General features: G+C 36.2%; 2 long non-coding RNA genes across 2 annotated transcripts; both read right to left on the bottom strand.

The window, feature by feature from the left end:
• Positions 1–283: 283 nt before the first annotated feature.
• LOC135296111 (uncharacterized) lies at positions 284–7,986 on the bottom strand. Its single transcript, XR_010358157.1, has 4 exons — positions 7,879–7,986; positions 6,379–6,450; positions 4,788–4,855; positions 284–596 (listed from the first exon to the last, which is right to left on the bottom strand). It is a non-coding gene; the product is annotated as an uncharacterized LOC135296111 (long non-coding RNA).
• Positions 7,987–8,132: 146 nt separating this feature from the next.
• Positions 8,133–15,578, bottom strand: LOC135296110 (uncharacterized). The gene is made up of 3 exons (XR_010358156.1): positions 15,171–15,578; positions 9,652–9,836; positions 8,133–8,757 (listed from the first exon to the last, which is right to left on the bottom strand). It is a non-coding gene; the product is annotated as an uncharacterized LOC135296110 (long non-coding RNA).
• Between the last annotated feature and the right edge of the window lie 4,740 nt (positions 15,579–20,318).

Here is a 20,318-nt window from a genome sequence, read left to right as displayed (position 1 = left end):
GAGGTTGGGAGGTAAACAAAATAGAACTTGGAAAAGAGAAAGCTGAATGGGAAAAAATAAGTGTTAATTGTTGTGAGAGCTATGGAGAAGATAAAATTTCCATGTTTTCCTTAGAAATAAGCAGAGGAAAAGCAGGACATTACAAGGCAGTATTTCAGCTACACAAAACCAAATAATTTGCTGTATTTTTAATAGTGGAACTCACTCACTTGTAAGAGGAAGGAGTAATGGAAAAATGTATGGAAATATTCTCATAGTCTCTCCCTGAGTATCCACTGTGGTCAATGCTGAAAACATGGTACAGGGCTGAAAAAAAAAATTGTTTTATTGTTTGCTTTGTTAGTGATATTTCAAAGCACAGACAGAGTCTGTAGGAGTAAAAAGACCACAACTTCAAAGCCATTAAGAAGAATATAGCGAGGAAGTTGTGCCTCTCCCTTTGGTTCCTGGAATAACTGGATCACAAATTGGCTCACAGTACATGGTTGTCTTGCTGAAGTAAAAGAAACAGCTGCCAGGATCAGAATGTTTGTGCAGGTACAAATGATGAGAAACAGCATTTCTTTCCCATGTTGTTATCAATGTCTTGTCAAAACCTAAAAAGTAATAATCACAGGGTCACTTCTAATGGCCTTGCTCATGTTTTACTTTACTGGTTACAGCTGACCAAGTACTGAAAGGGGTGGACATTGCAATAGTAAGGATGACAGTGACAGCCCCTAAGGGGAAAGGAGAACTTAAAGTGAACTAAATGAGAGACTGCATGCACATGGGGTGCCTGGCAGCAGGGTATCAGGGAACAAAAGCACTCAGTGTGTGAATCAATACTCTCTTTAGAAATCTGTAGGGAAACATCCAGCCTTCCTCCAGGCTCACAGCTGCACTGCATTGCTGATGATGTGAACAGCTGCTTTCCTCGGGCATTTGTACTTTTGGTAATATTAGAGCACTGTCGTAGTGCACTGCCTTTGTACTTTCTCTGCCATTGGATCTACTGTTTTATTTTTTTCTGCCAGAATTTCACAGTTCTTATTTAAATCTCTTTCTGAATACAACAGGTGAGTTGCTAATGTGTGGAAAAGCATTGCCAGAATTAATATGATTATATTCATACCCTCCCCTACCATCTTCTTGTCAGCCCTTATAAACTTAAGTTATACTTATTTTGGACTGACCTTTTTTGCTAATTGGACAGGAGGGCACAGAAAAATATCTAGGTGCTAGGATAATGCCTTACTGTGATAAAGAGGGAAAAAAGGTTTGGTCTTCTATAAGAAGTGTCATGTCTTGGAGAAGACTTATAGCCAAGACCCTGGCCCTCTTGCAGCAACAGTTTCTGCTTTTGTGTCCAATTTAAACTCTTTTAAGAAATTTATGTATTTCTCTATCAAAACATTGATTGAGTATTTTTTTTTCTGTGCTAAAATATTGTCTATTGTTATTTTGGGTTGATTTAAAAACTGGCAGCTTAAACTGTGCTAGTGGTTACATTCCTTTATGGCGATTGTAATTGCTGGACTAGACCAGGACTAGGAGGGTGATTCCACTCCCACTGATGATCTGCAGCAAATACTGCAGAAAAATATGCTTGCAAATGTAAAGTGGTCTTCATTCTAATCCTTTTAAATTAGACTTTGGTTTAGATCTTGAAATGTGGGATTTCAAAATCTCGCCTTCTTTTTATAATCTTTATTTTAAATATAACAAAGTGATTCTTCTCCTGTGAAGCATCAACTCCACTTTGTGGCCTGTTCAAATGTACAACTATGTCTTTCCCAAGATTCATGCAGATCAATAGGGTTCAGAAGCAGGACATGTTGCCTATTTGTACAATTCTCAGTACAGGATGGCATGCACCAATTCTAATCAATGATTTCTGTGGGAGCTGTAGTTCAAGCTGGATGTGCCTCTGCTGGAGGTGTTTTGATGCTTGTTCAGGAGTTATGTGTCCCTGCCAGGAGTCTATACTGCTGAAGCAAGGGTTTCTACCCAATATGTTTTATAAAATGGAGGGAGTTTAATGTATCACTGTACTTTGCTGTGGGGTGAGCTAATAGGTAATGGTCATACTAAGGAAAAGGCAATGTTTATCCCTCTGTGGCCCCAGAGAGAACTCAGGGCGACTCACACCACCACCAAACAGCCAAACTGACCAGGAGGGGTTTGCTTCTGCCCCACAGCAGCTATCTGTGGCAGAGGAGCACAAGGCTGCTGCTGCAGAAGCCAGGGACAGCTTTTTGTTTACCATAAGTATTATCGAGGGGGCCCAACAGCGTATGTTGCTTTCACCTTGAATCTTCTTGTTAATGAAAAAGCCCCACATCTGTGCATTGTGCATCTGTGTAAAATGTTAGCAGCACTTGTAAGAGCAGAGCTCTGGAATGTGTTTCAGCATTGCAGCCCATTAGTCAAGCAGGAAAATCACATAACATTTACATTCCTGCTTCATATCCAACACCCAGGAAAAGCATTATCACAGTCACAACAAGTTTCTGGAGTCAGTCTGTTTAATTAATGCCACTTTCCTTGTCAGTATTTCTAATGCAAAGAAAATCCAACAAAAACTCCTCAAAAAAATTAAAGCAAATTAAGGGGTCTTAGCAACTTTCTGAAAGGATTTCCTACCAAAATATGGGTAAAGAGCAAGTCACAGGAGGCCTATAGCCCTCAGGCACAACTCAGGTTCAAAGAGATCAGTATGACACCTTGTGCTACTCAACTCTTGTCATAGCTACCTGCCAACTTTTTTCATGTGTTTACAAAGTACATTTTGCTTTGTGTAGACCTGAATATGAAATTCTAAATTTTAATACAGCTTATGTTTTTTATTATCAGCATTAGTTGCCAAACAAACAACTTGGGCATTGCATAATTCTGTTTGTTTCAGCAACTAAGATCAGACAGGGTATGATTAGAATCACAGATCAAAATGTAGTACACAGAAAGAGCTGAACAGGGTGCTTTCACGCTCTGAACAGTGATTTCTGTCACAGAGATATTTTTTTCAAAATAATTCATACCTCATTCCTCATGACATATGGCAAATGTCAAGACAATCTAAGTAAATGCCTGGATTTTAGAAGACATACAACAACTATACAATGTAAGTACAACAAAAATATTGCTGTAGCACTCCAAATCTGGCTATATTTGCAGGCATCTCTCCTTGTCATGGTAAAATAAGACATATAAACTTTTCAAAAAGCAGCATCCTCACAATGTTTATTTGCCCTGTTTAAAATAGGGGTACTAAAGAGACACAAGGGAGTCGGGAAAGAATAGAATATTACATAACATTAGCTAAAGAGAAGAAATAGGTGCTATTCCTGTGGAACTTTATATATTGCATTGTTACAAGAGTAAGTGTTCTTCTAGAAACTTATGCTGGTACTTGACTTCACCAGAGACAATTCTTGCCTGTTTCAAATAGTAGCATACATTATAGTCCTATTTTTCTTTATACTGACATAAACTGTAGCATTCTTCTGAGACACTGAAATACAGAAGGATCTGGGACACTTGAGTTTTCTCATGTCTATTGAACTGGCTGCATTTGTTCAAGTCTGACATGAAAAAAATGTTAGTAAAAAGAGAGTTGCCTTGAATGACTTTTATCAAAGTACAGAATAAGAAGCTGTTTGATAACCCCGCTTCTGTTTGGAACAAAAGCAAAATAGAATCAGCTCTTTATGATCAGATACTCTTAGATACTCTTAGGCTTTTTTTTTTTTTAATTTTCTGTTGATTGAAGACTTCCTGGGTCATTTTTCTACTTTTCTTAAACAAATATGGTAGACACCTAAATGGATAATGTTGCTCAAAATCCTGGATTTATGGTCAGTGCACTCTCCATTAGGATACCTAAGGTAAAATTCAAGGCAGAGTACAGACCTGTCCAGCCAAATTTAGATGTTCTCTGTTTCTGTGCTCCAAAAGATAGGCAAAGCTGGGTATGATGCAAATAGATAATTGATTCTATTCAGAAATAGTAACTTGTCTCCAAATGCAGGGAAATAGTATTGTCTTCTAATGAGAAGGATAAGGAGCTCAGACTGGTTCTAGTAGCCTACCTAGAAAAGCTCTCCGTGTTTTCATGGCAAGTGAGAATATTTCATGGTACCATCTAAAGTATTTGTCACTGGTTCACTCACAATCCTGACAGCACAGGTTTTCAGACTGTAGCTGAGCTACAAGTTAAGTCTTTCATTGGCATCACATTCATTTAGAAAAATCATAATGAATATTGAATTAGAAATTAGAGCAAGAGCTTTTATTCTTGTTCTTCTACCTTCTCAATTGCAGGAACCATTTATGACTCATTTAGCATTGCCCATATTTGATTAAACTGCAGCCTTTCTTGACCTAACAGCATTTAAGGCACCAAGTTAGAGTACTGAATATCAGTGGCTGTACTGGATGTGGTTTGAGACTTCTCTAACTATTAGAAATAGGTTTCTTTTCCATTTAGGGGCACAAGGAAATAGCCATGCCATGGAAATTTTTTCATACCATTGAAACGTGATTGCTTGAACTACAAGATGGCCTTAAACATAATTATTTGAACATGATGGAAAAACCATTTGCCTTTGTGAATGTTTAAGGGACAAAGAGTAGAATTTAACATAAAAATATTTGTATAAAAATAAAAATTCTTAACACTAAAGTAAAACATTTATTATTAACACTAGAGTAAAACATTTATTAAAACTGCAAGTTGAGACGAGACTACTGTTAAAAATTTCCACATTGATTATATTTTCAGAAATGTTTCTCATTCTAGTACTCACCATTTCCTTCAGTTATTAGCATTTTGGTTTAGAACTGCCATAGTTCAGAGATTATTTTGTCTAAACTTCTGAAATAAAAAAAAAAAAAATAAATTGTACTTTTCCAACTCTGTCGTCAGCTAAAATCATACTTGTCTACAAAAAGAATGGACTCAGTTTGTCATGTTTTGTCACAGATAACAGGCAAGACAATGCATAAAGACCAGTGAGAGGGATTATAATGAGAAGAATTGTAAATCAGGATTCTGAGAAAGACAAGCCTCTCATAGGCTTCCAGGTACATGAGCTATTTTCAAAGCTGAGCTCCTGCCTGCCACCCTCAAATGCTGGTTCCCAAGTATTTAAAGTCTTTGGAGTACTTGTTTATTTCTCCTGACACTCATTTTATCTTCACTGTCTCACTCTTTTTCCTTTCCAATGTTCAAAATAAACTCAGTGATACAAATCATTGTAAAAAAGTTATGCACAAAGCAAAAGAATTGACAATCCAATGCTTTGGGCATCATTTTCCATTTATTTCAGCAGTTTATGTTCAGTGTCAGAATAGTTTGGGGAAAAGGGGATGCACAATACAGCCTTGATTGTAGGAAATGTATCCATAACCAAGAGATGGAATTGTATTTATCCAAGCTATTATTTATTTTGTGGATTTTTGTGTCTCTAAAAAAAATGATGAATGATTCAAGAAAGCATGACATGCAACGGTTCAAAATAGTGTTGTAAATTTAAAGTTGAAAATAGTACCAAAATAAAATAACACCTCCCTCCTTATTCCTCATTCTTCCGATATGCTTAAACCAAAATAAAATTGCTTTTAGATTTTTTTCAGGAGGATTTTTGTGATGAACTGTAGGTTTAGAAGAAGGACAATAAATGTCAAATTCTCCCAACCCCAGACACTCATGGGAGCACCTTGATGTTATTTAATAGATCCTTTCAACTTCACTGACATTAAAAGGAGCGTGGTATTCCCCTCCACACCCCTCCCTGACAATTGTCCCATTTTTTTCCCATAATGCCTTTGGGATAGAGTCTGGTACTTACCTGTTATTTTCTTCACAATTAGCATTAATTATTTTTTCTGCACTGATCTGTTCAAATGTCTAAACACAAATGGATATCATTCTTCTATTTTTAATTCAGCTACACAAATAGAATCTGATGGAAATTTTATTTTCTGGAGTAACTTTACTAAGAGAGTTTTGGTTTTTTTTCCTTTCAAAACTGCAAAAATACACTATCTGAGGATGCAGTATAAAAGTACTTTTTAATATGTAAATAACGGATAAATGTTTACAGAAAGCTTCATTGTGTTAACACACACAGCCAGGAACAACTGTTTATATGTTCACTTTTCATTAAAAAACCCTCAAGGCAAATTTGCTTTTATCAGACAAAGTAGGTTTTTTTCTTTGTTTGTTTTGGGGGTTATTTTTGGTTGTTTGTTTTTTTTTTTTATATATTTTTTGCACTCTTTGTGATAGTATTAAATGTAAAGGAAGATTTTGTGTTTAATTGTAAATGATCTGTGTTATACAAATGAAAAAGACAACTCAAAAGCATAGAAGACTGCAGGTAGATAAGCTCTTACTTCTTTTCCTAGATATTTTGCAGCTTCATTGTAACTCTTGAATTCTTTCCGTTTGTGACACAGAATCTGCACCTGCCAGAAACAAAATAATTTCATGCTGCAGTGTTTTGTTATGGTTTTTCTCTCCAGTGGAAGTCCCTGTGTTTATTTTTATGCACTGTTGGGAGAGTATGAAGGGATGCAGCTGCTATTTGTATTCTGAAGGTTTGTTTAGGTACAAAACAAAACCTTTAGTCTGTAACTCTAATGACTGATACCTCTGGAGGAGTTGAAATTCATGACAGTCCACCCCAAGTACCTCACAACTTCCACTTTTTGAGGCACTTTCATGCGAAGTTCCTCTGGGATCTCTGGAATGTTTGGTATTGATCAGCCTTCAGTCATCCATTCAGTGAATCAAAGTAAGAATGGGCTGCAGCTATGGAAACTTGCCTGTGTTTGGAAAATATAAAAGACATTTTTTTTCTGTCCTTCCAGTCATGGAATTGCAATGACCTCTGAAGGAACCATTATTGCCGTCACAGTAGTGGCTTATTTTGATTAGCTACAAATTTTTGGATGGTGTCTTCAGGCAGAAAATGTGAATCAACTGACTTGATACTGCCCTTAGTATCTGCTACAGAAGGTGAATGGGGAGGTTTGACTCTAAAAATCACAGGGGAAGGCATTTATTCATTTGACTGTAGTAACAGAGGAGTAATACAACATCAGGCTTCCCTGACTTCCCCAGTTTCTCTAAAACCTATTAAATGTCTGATGTATTTTATGGTATCAGAAGTTAAATCCACACATTGGCATGAAAGTCTGCAACATTTTATTTTTCTTATTACAACACATGGTTAAAATCCTTCACTAAAAGCAAGTACAAAAGTAAAAGAAACAGGAATAATTGAAAAAGTGCTGGAAGCAGTGCTTAAAAAAAACCTAATACAAAAAACAGTAAACAGCAGGGACTAGAAAAAATAGTTCTGTGGTAACAGAAGAAATTATATAATGACTTTCAGGGAATAGAAATCTCTTCGAGGTATTTAGAATTTAATAATGGAGTCGTATTAACTGGGCCTTTATAAAGTATATATTCATACACTTCTGCAGAACAGAGATATATTCAATCCTATGACTTTGTTTTACTGGTTTTATTAAAAAAAAATCCACTGAAGTCAGTACAAACAAAAAAACAATTTTAAAGCAGTAGGTTCTACATACAGCTTCAGCTGGTTTTGCAGCAGAAATTTTATTTTCCTCTTTTACGCTGAAGGAAATATTTGTTTTATTCTGTTCATGTCCTACCAACTGAGTCCAACCAGAATCTGTAAAAAACAGTGAAATATTCTATGTATATGCAATTAGATGTGTCTGGCAAATCTCCCCTTCAAATAATGGTCATATTAAATATTGAGAAAAATAAACTCTGCACTTTAATCTTTTGCTTTTAGCAGTTTGTAATTTCATAACATGCAGCCAGCATGAACAGAAAAAGTGCACTGCAGTTATACTTACTTTTGGTCTTCCCATGTTCATGTTGGGGAGTTTTGACTAAAAAAATGTTATGCTTCTGTGGATGCCTCTCCAAGAAAAACACAAAACAAAACAAAACAAAAAAAAAAAAGAAAACCAAAAACCTAACAAACAAAAAAAAAAATCAAAAAAAGCCAACAAGAAAACCTGTTAGAAATATTCTTTAAACCCTTTCCTTATTGCCTTTAGTCATAAAATATCCCTGGATGGCAGACCATTCCTTATACCTGTACTCTTCAAATCATTGTTTCTGTTTCAAATCATTAATGTTTTCAAAATCATTGTTTCTGTATTCATGATCTTTATGGCAGCAACACCCATTCACATCTCTGTATTTTGCTTTCCTGGTGGTATTGTCCATTCTATTTTTTGTGTGTTCCTCTGCTCCTTCTACTCTGTGATTACAAAAGAATCAGTAGTAATGCAGAAAAAATATGTTCCATACCACATACCAAAGCTTCCAGTTAAATGGAGTGTGTCTCCAAGGGAAAAAAGGCATGTTGCTCATTGAAAGAATCTGCCAATCGTGTCCCATTCAATTGCTAAAATATTCTTTTGATGTTTAACTTCCTAATTAACACAGCACATTCTATTTTATAGGTTAAAATCTTTCAGTTGCCATATTTTAAACACAAAGAAGCAGTTCACTCAAATATATTGATAAATGTAAACATCTTCTGTGAGATTCTAGCTGTAACTTTTCTCCTCTGTAGTTAATGAGAGTTTTCTACTTTTACCTGAAATAAAATGTGATAGAATGTCATAGCAGATGGGTGGAAAACTTCAGGAAACTTCCAAAACAAAACCCACAGAAAGCCTTAGCTATTGATTACTTTTTTCCTGTGTTCCAATCATTTTCTCCTGTTGATTCAATATTTTATATTCACATAAATACTTGAAAAGAAAAGCAAAAGTAACCAGTTTCTGATTTCTAAGGTTATGAAAAAAATGTTACCAATTTAAACCAAACTATTGAAAGTCTTTATTTCAGGCTTACTTGCAGCATTCTTGATAAGATATAATATGTTTGGTTCCCCTTTTTCTGTCTTGTTTCCAACTGTCTACTTCTTAATTCCTTTGACAAATGCTACTGGCTAGATTAATAAATGACTAAAAGAGCTTTGACCTAACATGGCTCAGCAATCCTTAGGGTTAAACTGCTATTACATGTATTTTATGAACATACATATTTAATTTTTAATATTTTAATCCTAAGATGAATTCCCAAAACATTATGAATAAGAAATTGTGTTCAGGTGCTGGTTCATACAAGTGGACAATATATGAAAAGGTTTTAGCTATGCAGAAGTCTGTTTCCATAAATTTTCTTGCTGGTGTTCAAACCTTTCACACTAGGGAAGGGAGAAATGAAGACTGAATAAGAAATGTCCTCCAAAACTGTGGTTTTTTACTCTGAATTGAGATTAATATACCTGTCTTCCAGTCTAGATACTACAGGATGAGGGCCTGATGTACAATGAACAGTTAATGTGTTTCTTAAATCTCAAAATACAGAATAAAAATTCCCTTGCAAAGTGTTAATATCTCGCCCACAGATCTAGATTTGTATGAAAGAAATAAAGTGGTTAAGCTAAATCCTGGTTCTGTTAATTTTAATTACCCAGTGGAAACCATATTAAACCCACAGTCTTGTCACTTTGGTACAGTTTAAACTTGGCTAAATGTTATCAGGTGCTTCTTCAAAAAGTTTAAGTAATTTTAAAAGTTTAAGTAATTTGATAAAACTGAAATTACCTTTCCTTTATATTCAATCTTCTTCTGATCTCCAGGTTTCTAGAAAGTCCTTAGGTGACACATTCATAAAGTATACAACAGAACAACTCTCCTAAGTAGAAGTATTAGCATCTAATAGTAGATATGCAATTGTTGCAACAGCACACACAATGGATCTGCTTTCTGGGTAGTCTTGCAAGAGGTTGCTGGAGGTAAAAGCCAAATATAAAAAGATATAAAAGAGATATAAAAAGAAAATGTTTCTACTTTGCATGGAGATTTGAAGGGTTTATTTGCTTCATTACTAAAAACCAAGCCAAGTCAGTTCAAGACCTTCCAGAAGCAGGGCTGCATGGAAATCTTCTGCCCAGAGAATAATAAAACAAAATAAAATCAGTCCAGAGCATTCAGTTACACAGATGGAGAGTCAGGGAGGAGGAGTTAGGGGTCAGTGGGAGAGACTCTGGAATGGATACTAATTTCAATGGGTTTAGTATGGGAAAGAGGTTGAGAGTCAAAGTTTTAGAGCAATTGATACTGGCCAGTGGAGTCTTTCCTTTTACAGACTGTTGTCCAAATGTGGGGTGAGTCAGATTTTTCTGGAGAAGAAAGAAGGGACAAAGTAAGGTTACAACAGGTTTCTGCTACTTGCTACAGTCAGTGTGTAAGACAAGCAAGAGCAAGTCCATCACAGGCCATCCTCTGTATGTGCCTGGTCTGTTCTTTACATCCCAGGCTTTGCCTGCTTTCCACCTCTGAGTGCAGAAAAACCTCCAAACCCTTATACAGTCTCTGTTAATCGCTTAAATATGGATGATTTGAAATTAAAAAAAAAATATTATGAATCAAGAAACTCAGTTTCTTCAAGATATGAGTAATATGGTCATTGTGCTTACAATAGCCCCAGCCTTTACTCATGCATCTTCTGTCCCTACAAGTATGATACTTGTGTGTTTTAGTAGAAAACCAAATCCCAAAGATGAAATTCTCAGTTTACTGCTCTCATTTGGAGTTAGTACAACTTAATTCCAACTATTAATTTTGCAGAAGTGTTAATTTTGTGTTACTTATTCACTTACTTGCCATGAGAAATTGGAGAAAGACCCCTTTTAAAACTGCAGAAATCTGTACATGTGACATTTGGCAGCAGCCTGCTTGCAGGAGCTTTTTCAAATAGTCAGCATTCTAATAGAGTCCCTGAGCTTAATCATATACTGTCTACTTTTTCCTTGATTTCATTATGCTTTATATCAGTGAGACAGAATGTTAGCATATTGCTACACCAAGCACAATCAAAGTATATCATCTATCAAATTAAGAAAAACATAATTAATTGAAGTAAGAGTTTGGTTGAGTAAGTTTAAATATGTATAATGTCTATATATATATATGAGCAATTTTCTTCATGGTTTTTAAGAGATTAAGTTTTCAGAGAAATTAATCTCATATGATGGACGGATTCCATGTTTCAAAAGGTAATTGGGCATTTCTAAAGTAAAAAATGGACAACATCCACAGAGAAACAAAAAGGGATTGCATGTATTTGCTTCCAGACCATAATTTGGTAAATCTCTATTGCTTTTGATTCCTGTGTCTCTTCACTTACTTTGTGTGACAGCCAAGTGCCTCTTTATATTACTGCCACAAGAAACAAAAAGAGCATGGTAGCACTGTGTGAGAGTCTCTGTACTCAATATGTTCCTCTGTGAGTGAGCTACTCAGCAATTAAACCATCCCTTTCATCTGTGTAAAAAAAGTTCTGCTTTTAAATAGACTTTAGTATGAAATACATTGTTCGTTTTTTCCCTACAAACCATCTGGAATACAACAGCAGGTTTTGCAGCTGCCTCTCCTGGTTTCTTTGAGAAGGAGAAGATATTCTGCCACAAATATATAATTTATTTTAATCAAAATCAAGTTGGCTGAGACTGGTGCCACCTTTTTCAAAACTGTTAAAATGTTGGAACATGTCAAGGTATTTGTTTACAGTAGGGGTTACTTATTCTACTGAATAAGAAATCACATTACAAATTTTACTTTCACTCAGGCTGTTGTGCTTATAGAAAAAGAAAATCTAAACTATAAAGGTGTTTCTGCATAAAATGATTCTTTATGTCCAAAATATGGGCTCAGAGCCTTTGTTTCCTCTGAAATATTCCTTGCAAAAATAATAAAAACATTCTTGGCCCATTTATACAAAAAAAACCTCTGTGACAAAATTTAGTGTTCTCTTCATTTGTTCAGCTTGGGAATAGTTCAGGTGGCAAGTCCTCATTTATTTCCAGTTCTTTCTTAACAAAAAAAATCAGTGGAGTTATGTCAGCACAGAACTGAAGTGAGACAGCAGTAAATTAGACCCAGCCGAAATGGATGTTTAGACATCTGAGCTGAGGATCACAGGGAAAGGAACATTGAGCAGACATTGAATTCACCAAAGAAGGAACAAAATAAAACTTCCTAAGTCAGATCACACGACTCTGGGACTTCACTAATTGCTCATAACAAGTGTACAAAGGAAGCACTTGAAAGGATCTTCTTTGTATCAAATATTCTCACAGTAGCTTGTAAAGAAAATAAAGCAGAGGATCACTGACACTATGTCATGAATATTGTCTTTCAAGATCATAAGTTTGATCAGTTCCTTTTTTCTCCCTGCTCTTCCCTGAAATTGTTTTTCTCTTGCACTAAGTGATTTTCTCTTGGCTGAAAGTTTTTTACACAGACTTGATACTTAGGAGAAAAGGGAAATTGCATGTTGTGAAGAGCTGAGACTGCATGTCTGTTAATATTAAGAGGTATTAATAGAAAACTGAACTAACATATGAGAAGATTGATTTCACACAAGATAAAGAAATCATGCAACAGTCATTTTCTTTTAATAGTAAAAATGGTTTTTTGTGTGTAATCTTTTGCAGGTTTGCTTTTTTTCTTGCCTTTCCATAATTTTTGCTCCTCTGACCCTTGTTCTTTGCTTTCTCAACCTCCTCTGAGAGCAGCTGGAGTAGCCACCACAGAGCAGTGGTGTGTGGAATGTGTGATATGAAAAATCAATTCTGTTCTCTTGCATTCCATGCCACTTATAAGGATGTTATATCAAATTTCTGGTGTTCTAAGTTACCAAAAAAACCCATGAAAAAGGTCTGTTCATTATCTTCCGCACTTCCTGTGTGTTTCTCTTTCAGGCTGGTGTGCTGAACAACTCTCTGAGCTGTACTGACCCTCTAAATTAGCTTTTAGTGGACAGTAATGGACACTTACAACTGTGGTGAATTTTGGTACCTGTATCAGCCATGTAAATTTAGCCTCACAATGAATTGCACTAAAGATGTTCACGTAGTTCTTGGTATTAGCAGAAAAACTGAAAGGGGTTCAGAACTTCTTGGTTCATAGATTTGATTTGTATCATGTTGACAAAGCAGATCTTAGCAAAACTCTCTCTGCTGGTGTCTACAACACAATAGGCAAAGGTATAATTTGGGGTTCAGGTCAGGTCCCACACCTTATGACCAAGCAATTATGATCAGAAGACATAGCACTGTGAAGAAAGGGATCTTTATCACTCACTCCAGCAATTCAATGGTAATCTAGCATCAATTTGAAGCTACATGTCTTTCTGACTCTAGATGAATCTTACTGAGAATAGTGTTGTCGAGATATCAGGAAGAATTTGACCAAAAGTCATACAAGAAAAGAAAAATAAAAAAATGAAAATAATTAGCAGATCGAAGCTATTAAAAAAAAAGTTCTGACACATAAAGTTCTAAGACACTAAGTTAAAATAAAGCAGCAAACCCTCAGAGAGTCTGCAGTGGCTGCAGTTCTGCAGTATCACAGCACAGCCTTTTCTGAAAAGAAGCAGAGGGTGATCCTTCCCCAGCTGATTGTCAGCTCTCTGGACAGCAAATCCTCATCTATCATCTTACCAGCAGTGGTCAGTATATTGATGCTTAGCCTTGCAGCTCCTTAGCCACAACTATCTTCTCTGTCTGCTGGCTGACACTCGGTTGCTTTGTTGTGTATATATTCTTGTGCAGTGTCTCTGCTTATGATAAAAGAGACTAAAGCATAAGTAATCGGAAGGCGAGAGTTATAGCTGGATTTACAATGAAGATGCTTAAATTCCAGTTAATGTGCAAAACAGTTCTTTTATAGCTTCACTGGGCAGCTCTATTACTACCAGTCCAATGACAAGGTCATAGTTTTACTTAAAAAATGTTATTAAATTAATTCCAAGAAGTGATAAATTCATGAATATATTGTGGGAACTTAGTGAAAAGTCCCACATCTTTGCCAATTAGAAAACCTCCAGCAACATTGCTGCTAATATTATCAATTAAATTTTGGCAGTAGATAAGGTTCAGTTTTCCAAAAAATGGCCAAAGTGCTAGGAAAGCATTTATGATCATAGTGACAGCATTGTGTTGATAGTATCCTAATAAAGCACTTTCCTGTTCTCAATGTCAGGTTTCTCAGAGCATTTGGTGCAGATTGCTGGTCAGATCATCACTTAGTCATGAGCACAGTATCCTTAACTGCCTGGTGCTTGCAGAACAGATAGTAAATTCTCATTAAAATGCTAAATGCCATGTTATTCCCCATGACAGTCACAAAATAAAATCACTGAAAAGCAAACTTGTTATTGCATCTTTCAAACACAAAATCATAGTAAATGAAGAGTCTCAAAGAGGCGCTATAGAATGCCCCAACAAAGTACTTCTATATTGTCAAAGATGGTTTTTGGAATGGGTTTAATGGAAATGGCAGATCTGTCACTTCACTATTATATGTATGGACTTCACAAGGTGGAGTAAAATAATTTCATAATAAACCTTCTTACCACACAGTTAAGGAAGCCCAAGAAAAGTTTTCTGTCCTGGGAGATGAGCAATGTACAGGGAGGAGATTCAAGCTAGCAATGAGAGTATGAGAGGGTAGAATGTGGAGGGTGGGAAGACTCAGAGTTATGACATATTTTTTCCAAGTAACTGTTAATGGAGTTCTGCTTTTCTGGAGATCGCTGAGCACAGGCCTGCCAATGGGAACTAGTGAAAGAATTCCTTCTTCACTTTTGAATGTGGCTTTTGCTTTGCTTATTCAGTTGTCTTTATCTCAACCCATGTATATTCTCACTTTGACTCCTCTGATTCTCTCCCCTGTCCTGCCACAGGGGTCGGTGGGTGAGTGAGTGAGTGAGTGAGTGAGTGAGTGAGTGAGTGAGTGAGTGAGTGTCTGTGTAGGGCTGAGTTGCCAGCTGGGGTTAAACCATGAAAGTCCTTAAAACTTCATTGGTGTTAGTGAACATAATCAAATACTATTAGGGAGCAAGACAAATTCCCAGCACAAATCTTCAACAGTTTATGCAGTTATTCATCTTCCATCTCTGATGGAATATCCACTGTAGTCCAGTGGGCAGCAAACTGCAGTATCATCTACTCTGCTGAAGACTTTTGAGACCATGAAATAGATGTTACAGTACAAGAATTAGTACTGCTGATATTTTTTTCCAAAATAAACAAACCTGGAGGTTAGGATCTACTCACAAGTGATTGCAGTCCTTCACTGTTGCATGTTAAATGAAAGTTCACAGTAGCTGAGGGATGCACACATCACCCCTTTTTCTCAAACTGAAATCTGTTCCATCACAGTATGATAATGACTGGGATATATAATTTCTGCCATACATCTCTGCAACCTTTTGAAGCTGAAGGTGATCCACAGAAAGTTGGTGTTAAGACATGATACATATGTTTTCTAAAGCTGTGAAGAATCAAGAGATATAAGTAGAAGAAAAGCAAGACCAGTCAGTGGAGGATTTTGGCCCCTTGGCTCTGCTATTACTACTTGTCAGGATTTATGGGAGAGAGCTTCACTTCATGCAGCTATCCAGATGAACTTGCAGATTGTTTAATTGCATCACAGAGGGAGTTCCAGGTCTGTTGGTTCCTCACATGGTCATCAGCAAGGCTCCACTGTTCCTCTGGTATGACTGTTGTGAGGAAGGCTCCTTCTCACATTCAGGTGTGGTGCTATGCAGCCCTACCTCTGTACGTGTTGTCATGTTTGACCTGCAGAGACTCTAAGATGACCTAAAAGACACAGAGTGAATGGTCCCTGCTGGAAAAGATCTTCCTGGAGCAGGCTGAACCCCTCATTGCTGACTGCTTTGTATGCAAAATTAAGCATCTAAACCTGCCCCTCAGTGTGACGCAGTGATCCTGTGCATGTCTCTCCCTGGCACAGCACTGGGAATACTGTATAGAAATCTCTGACATCGACAAAATCTGCCAGTCTGGCAGCACCTGCTCTCACTACCTCTCTTGATGATGGACCCATGCAGAGGGGAGGAAAAGCTGGTGTAGCCTTTGAGCCATTAAATCAGCATGTCTGGAATTAAAAGGACATCTGACTTCAAACGAATGTTAATGTGCACTGTGTGGTTGTCACCATTTTTCTCCATGATTGTAATACTTAAACAAATGAACAGGTTCACATCAAGCCTTCCAGCCAGTTCCATGTGACTTATTTTTCTGCCCTTAGTGATGTTAATATGTGTAGCACGATATGATCCCAAGCAGTTCTGAGACAGTGTTCCTCTGGGGCTGAGCTACACTGGTCCAAGCATCTGATGCTTATCTCAGAAAAATGATTGCTCAGAGCTATTTTCTTATTTTAAGATGTGTGAACAGCTGAGAGGTCAGGCAATGAATTGTTAAACAGGTGTGCTAAAAGCAAATCTTCAGCTGTGTGGCATTAGCTGTACAACACGGGACACTGCAGCAAAGAGATGATCTGCTGTGCCAGAGAATATGAGCTGGTGCTGTCAAAGCCCATGAGCAGAACTGGCTGATGTTGTGCAGCACAGAACACAGTGAGGCAAGGCAGGAGGCTCCCTCTCATGCATGTAGCTGTTTTGATGTCAGTACCAGCCCTATATCTCACCAAATTATCCATAAAGAAGAACCCCATATGATTAACTGGTGGAAGACTGGCAATAGCTTTTTCTGCATTTGCCATATAGATGAGTTTTGGAGGTTATGAAATTGAGCATCTTTGTTTTCCTGTGAACAGAATATGCAATAGAAAGTCTGAAGTAAAATAATGCAGTATTGTTTTTTAAATCTGTGAAGGGGGCACTTGGAGATAACGGTTGGAGAGATTGAAATCCTTTGGTTGGTCAAAAAACTTGAAATATTTCAGTTTTCCATGAGGATTTTTTCAGGAAGATGAAATCTCCTCTGCTCTCATCTTTAGAGAAGAGGAGTATTTAGTGATTGCTGCAATATTTTTTAATCACATTTCTCAGTTATTAACTTTGTTAAATATTGCAGTTAAATGTTCTGCCCAAAAATCATATATGGAAAATTGACATAAATTTATAATTCCAGAAAAATATTTTCGTAGAAGAGCAAATTATTTTTGCATCATTCCAGACCAATATTTTCAATAATCTTTGGATTTCCAGGCATTCGTTTTTCACAGATAATTTAGTTCAACAAGGGAAACAGTGTAGGTGTTGTGTTAAGGAAAAAAGAAAATCAGATTCTTTTCCAATTATGCCCATTATTTCCTGACCCAAGAACAGCAATATTGATTAAATAAGCTTTGTACCATATTATACTTTGTGTTTTCTTCGTCAGCCTAAGTTGTAACTTTTTAATCCCCTGAGGTAACAGAATGAGTCCCTTGGACAGCACATTGCACACAAGGCTTGGTTCAAGTCTAATCCAAGATGATAATCCTCACCAGTAAATGTTTAGTATTTTCTTGGTAGCTTGCATTAAACCTGCAGTTTCTGGCTCGGCACTTGGAACAGTGTTTGAAGAATCAAACATTCCTGCTGCCAGTCTTGGCATAGCTTTGTCCAGCTCTCCTGAAACTACTTTCTGCTCTATGGAAAAACAATATGAGATTAATGCCTGCTTAGGAGGAATGCTTGAGATGTGTTGGGTTTTTTGGCACATATTTATAATGTACTTTGAAGAAAAAAACAGGCTTGTTGAGGGTAAATATTAATGGTGTTGCAGCAGTCATTCTATTTACAGCACAGAAAACTCAAAGATATTTCAGAAGAGACTCAACTGCTGCCCCAAATACCTATTAAGGGCTTAGTCTCAGTGGTAGCAAGTTCCTGTGCATCCATCTAAAATTATATCCATATGATCTTTTGTAAATTTGCCTCGCTTGTTACATCATATAATTGAAAATTACTAACAATGCAAAGTAATGTTTCTTTCTCTCTGACTTTGGTTTTGTTTAAATAAAGGTACAGTGTTGAAGAGAGGAGAGACATCATGTAGAATAAATTCAAAGTTTATCAAAGTAAATGCCTTTCAGAGGAAGAGTTGATAGCTCTGAATCCCCAGCTCAGTGTTGTAATAAAACCAGATTTATCATTTGAAGATGATAATACTTATAAACTTTAATAATCTCAATAAAGTGGACAGGTTGCCCGAGCATGCTTGTGTCCAAATCATCTAATTTCAATCAAGAGAAAAGGTTGCCTGAGCATGCATGTGTCCCAGTCTTGATGGGACACAGGAAAGGATTGCCGGCACACACCACATTAATGTCCCAGGTTTGAAAAAAATGAAACAGGTAAAAATTTTCATATTTTCTAGCATAAAAATATGCTGCATATTCTGGTGAAACTTTTCGTGTGTTTCTGTTTCAAGAATGAATATTTAATAAATTAAGCTGATCAATTATATATTGTTATTGTTCATACAACTAAAATACTAAATAAGCTTGATATTTTTTGTCTCAGTTTGGGTTGTTCTTTTTTGGTTGTTTTTGGGATTTTTTTGTAAAAACACAATTAAGAATTTTTAGTATTCTCATGCCATTACATCAGTTTCCCAAGAGAAAATAATTAAGAAGCAAAAATGCTGTAAATATGAAACCAGAAATTCATACTATTTTTACATATATATTACTGAAGAGATAAAACCATATTTTATTTACAGAAAAGTGAAGATAAATTCTCATATGGTTAAAAATATAATTTCATGTAGACAGTGTTTTCCAGCAATTATTCTTGAAATTTGCAATAATATATGAGGAACTATAGATGTGATATAATGTTTCCACAGGCATTATAGGAGATGTAATGCATCAACTGCCAACCACAGCTCTTATTTGCAACTTGTTGAAATAATAAATTACTGTTTTACTCTGACAAAGAGTTGTGCTCTCATTGCACATTGTTTATAGAGATATAGCCTGGTACAGACTATAAATTAGAAGACTGATTCTAAAGCTCATGGGAATTAATTCTGGAGTAACTTCCAAGTATGAGGAAAGGAGGAACCAAGCTGCATTTAATAAAATCTATGATGTTAAATTTACACTTGGGGTTAGGTGATCAGCTAAGGTGGAAAGTGACCTAGGAGAACTCCTCTGTGCTCTGTTCCAAACTATGTTGCTCTTAGACCTTTATGCCTAATGTATTGTTTGCTGGTAGCCAGGATGAAATACTCAAGAAGACAAATGCAAGTAGGAGAAATAACACAATGCTATCTGGCTTTGCATGCCTAAAAGTTAGAGAGGAATAGCCAGTCCCCATCCTGTAAAAACCACACCCTTGTTTCTACTGTCTGTGAAGGCTTTTTAAAGAAACAGCCCATAATTAGCTGACTAATATACTTATCTAGTTGTGGTGCATCAAACATAAGACACTGCTTGATAAATACATATAGATCACACTAATTAAGTACAAAAATGGATTATTGGAAGACTATTTGAACAGCTTGTATATTTAAAGTCAAGAAAATTTACTTTGCAGTCATACTGATGTTGAAACATCTTGTCCCATTTGCCTTATAAATTTATAATCAGATATAAACAGCTGCTCTATATTGCTAGAAAAAAGGAAAATATATATCAGAAATGTGTGGATTCAAATCTGGTAGATTCCGCTATTATTTTGTTATTTATGTAGCTTCAAAAGTAAAAAAATGGCTCTTTAAGGACCCAGATTTTTGAATTTGTCCATGTGATGAGATTTTGAGTCATTGGGATTGAGTGGTCACAGCATAAGTTGCTGAATGCCATCTACGAGTTAGTCATGTTTCATAGAACATGTTCCCCTAGAAGGACTTTCATGGTCCTTGTGGTAAATGCTGGCTGTATTTACATGTGAAGCAGTGTTATAAATAGTGTATTTAAAGTTGTTGTCACTGGAGTAAATGTTCATGAATGGGACCATTTCTGCTCACAGGCTTCTTCTTTTTTTTTTTTTTTTTTTAATTATTTTGCCTTGAACAAGATCTTTCCCTTTTGCCCACTGACTGCGTGCCCTGTCCTTTATATTTTCATATGTGTATGTTTATGTTCTCTTGTCTCTATAAGAAAACTAGAACTGGTCTTAAGAAAGGAGAAAGCTTCTCTAAATTGTGAATGGGATTTAGCTAGTAAATATCCATTAGTTCTATGTTTACTCCAATACATTGTTTGAAAATGTTGATCTTCATTAATTCATCTTATTTGCTAAATAAAAGTTGTCTCCATCATCTTGTAACAGTCGCCTTGCTCTCCACTAAAATGTGCCAATTTAGAAATCATAGCAGCCTCTCTAGTTTTAGGGCAGATTATAACCATTGTTAGAAATGTATCTAAAAACTTATAGATGCTTGATTACAGCTTCCAGGGACACTCATCTTGTTAAATTGTAAGTGTCTTAGCATTTACTA

This window comes from Passer domesticus, chromosome 3, assembly GCF_036417665.1.
Source record: "Passer domesticus isolate bPasDom1 chromosome 3, bPasDom1.hap1, whole genome shotgun sequence".
In the NCBI taxonomy this organism is placed as follows: domain Eukaryota; kingdom Metazoa; phylum Chordata; class Aves; order Passeriformes; family Passeridae; genus Passer; species Passer domesticus.
This window is presented reverse-complemented; position numbering and strand designations above follow the sequence as displayed.